We start from the raw sequence: 3,403 nt of genomic DNA on the forward strand, positions 1-3,403 counted from the left end.
CTGGGCACATGGATTGCCATAGGAGGGCTGGGGGTGGGAGCAGGAGGGGCAGGAGATCCTCTGCTCAATATCCCTGAGCTAGGCAGGCATGGGACAGGGCTGCTTCATTAGGAAAACCCTCTCCAAAAGTGACGTGGGGAGGTGTTTCTCCCGAGCACAAGAAGTTGTATATGTTACAACTCAGCTTAATTTATACTCTCCCATTGGAGAGAGAGTGTATTCTCCTCACAGGGTATTTTTAGCCACCACATGCTTCTGTCTCTCAGGAAGCAACAGCTGAGACAGTGGGATGGGGAGGGCTGGGATGCCTGTTTCTGACCCCTGCGCTGCCGTCTGGCTTTTTCTAGAAATCAAACAAAGCTGCTTTATTTTTACCCTCTAAGAGATGGATGGCGAGTTTAGAGGCAGGGATAACAGAGGAACATGTGCCTTGACATTCTCAGCATCCTGTCACCACCAGGGAAAGAGGAATTCACATCCCAAATGCCAGGGGCAGCGTGTGTTCAGAGCGGTGTGGAAGGAGCTGGAAGGACACCAACAGTTCAGCACAGACTGCAGGAGCAAGCAGGACATCCTGGGCACTCTCAACATCTTGCATGCACATTTTACTGCCACAGGATGGGCAGGATTGTCCCTCTTTATTTCTCTGCAGTTCACTTTTGCTGTTGACCAGCACCTGAGAGCTGTCCCCACCTCCAGAGCTCAGCTGTGGAAGAGAATCTGAGCCCCCTGAGTGGAAAGGATGGTCCAACAGAGAGACCAAACTCAGCAGCAGCAAGGCCCTGGCTTTACCCTCTGCACCAGTGCAAGTTCAGGGAGACACAAGGAAAGGCCCTCATGTGTAAGAGTGAACCTTGCTGTGAAAACTGACCCAGCCCACATTGCTCTTCAGCATTTCTTTATCATTTAACAGGGCTGGTTCCTGCTAATCTCACCCTCCACCAAGGAAACCTGATGCTGTGTCCTGCTCTAAGCACTGTGCAGATAACAGTGATTGCAGTCCTCTGCCCACATCTCTGTGCTGCACAGGAAAATCTGCCTGGTTAACAGCAAAAGTGAACTGCAGAGAAATAAAGAGGGAAAATCCTGTGCATCCTGTGGCAGTAAAATCCTTTACATTTCCGAGGCAGTGGGAAATATCACTGGGCTCTTTGAGACACAGAACTGCTCAGCAACTTCTGCTAAAAGCCTCTGGCAGTGTTTCTTGCCTGGTACCATAACAAATCCCTGTCTTATAGCCTGCCTGCCAGACAAGTACCTTGTCTTGTTTGTGCCAAGCACAAACAGCATCAATCCACAGCTCCATAAATTCGGGCTGATCTGGCTATTCATGTGGCTGTGGGCAGTATTTCCAGAACAAACAGACACCTCCACTGCTCTGAGGAGGGCCAGAGCTGTCCCAGAGCCATCAGCACAAGGCTCCAAATCCATCCTGTGCAGCCCAGAAAAGTCACTGCAGGCAATTAATCCTGCAAGCAATTACAGTTTTAGCTGCAATGCTCTGCGTGTGTGGTGGGTGATGTCAGGATGCTCTGCTCTCATCTCTTGTTCAGAGGTTATTCCCTTGGCTCTGAGCATCTTTTAGAAATTGCCAGAAGGACTTCAGCACCTCAAAATCAGCATGGATTGGTTTTTTCCTCCCAAACTCTCACAGCTTGGACTGTGGCTATATTGAACACAGTCATTAATCACACCAAGCACTGCTTCTGGTTCCCAGATAACAAATAATAGAGAACAGAATAACGGAATAATAAAATTACAACAAAGAATCTATATGTTCAAAGAAGGTGCTGGATATCAGGGATTCCTTCTTTTTCAATCCATATTTAGAGCTGTGAACCTGCTCTGAGCTCCTTGAAAAAACACTGAATTTCAGAGCCAGCTGGAGAAGAGCACCAGTTTTGGAGCATGGAACAAGGCTGAGCCCTCAGCAGGAAATTATTCTGGGCTTTGGGTCTGTCTGGATTCTGGGCTGGAGGGGTGAGTGTCCCCATCCTCCCCACAGGAGAACTAACAGCACCCTCTGCTGCCCTCTAAAAATTATCCAAAGCACAATTTTAGCAAATTTAATGGCAGCAGCTTTGGGCTGTTGCGAGCAGAGCTCAGACAAGCCATGAATTAGAGAGGAAAAAAAGGGAAAAACAGGAGGAGAAAATCCCTGTGCAGCCAAGCAGGAGCTGCTGAGACTCCTCCTGCCCCTGCAATGCAGCTTTAACCACCCAATGTGAGGCCCTGATCTCAATGGAGCCCCTTTTTGGGGAAAAGTGGGGGGAAATTACTCTGCTCATTCTCCTTGGGGTGGGAACAAAGGGGGCTGAGGGGAATTCAGCCCTGAAAAGGGCTGGGCCAGTGGGGCCATGAAGGGAAGGGCTGGTACCAGACACAGAATTCACTGGGCAGTCACAAGGCACTTACTAGTGATTATTAGGCAGGTATTGAGTAGCTACTAGGAGCTGTTAGGCAGAAATTATTATTTACTAGGCAGTTACAAGGCAGTAATTAGTAATTCACTGTTTGTTAAATATTAGATTAGTTAATGTTGGAATATCTATTAGTAATTGTTAGATATTTAGATTAGTAAATGTTAGATGTATCTAAGTAATTGTTAGATATTTATATGAGTAAATGTTAGATATTGGACATTGTAAAGTCATTACTAGCATTTGTCAGGCACTAAGATGTTACCAGAAGTTGCCACAATTTTTTTCATATTATTATTATTATTATTAAGTTATTGCAATGTTGTTAGACTCTTCCTAGCAGTTACTGAGAAACTCTTCTTGTAGTTACTGAGCAGTTCCTAGGGATTAACTAGCTCTGGTAGTTACTGGGAATTACTAGACAGGTTCTACTAGCTCTGAGGCAATTACAAGGCAGTTACTAACTAATTACTAGCAGTCACTACAATTCATTGAATAGCTTTGGTCAGTGGTTAAGCACTGACTGATAGGTTGTATAATGAAAATCAAGTTTAAAAACTAAACCCCCCCCACACTTAGCAATGCATAAATGTGGGCTTTATTTAAAGTATGTGAGACATCCATTAGCAGCAGCTTTCCCCATTGTCTGGGAAATTTATTAGTATTCTTGGGAGCAGAAATAACTCCAGTGGAATTAATCACTCCCTTTAGAAAGCTGACAGCTATTTTAAGCAGCCAGCTTTCTGGAGGAAAGTATGAGAGCTCTCCAAAGGAATATACTTGGGGAAAGTTCCAATATGGTCTTGCTATGTTTAGGTTTAAATTCCTATTTTCACACATATTTTCTAAATTGAATTGTCATGTTTCTGAACTCCAAAATCTGCTTTGGTGCCTTAACAACTTCAGAAGCACTTTGAGCTCCTAGAAATTTCAAGGGGTTTGGGAGTCTGAGGGTTGTGGGTTTTAACCTTTAGAGGTAGCTC

This window comes from Fringilla coelebs, assembly GCF_963513975.1.
Source record: "Fringilla coelebs genome assembly, chromosome: 4".
NCBI classification, from domain to species: domain Eukaryota; kingdom Metazoa; phylum Chordata; class Aves; order Passeriformes; family Fringillidae; genus Fringilla; species Fringilla coelebs.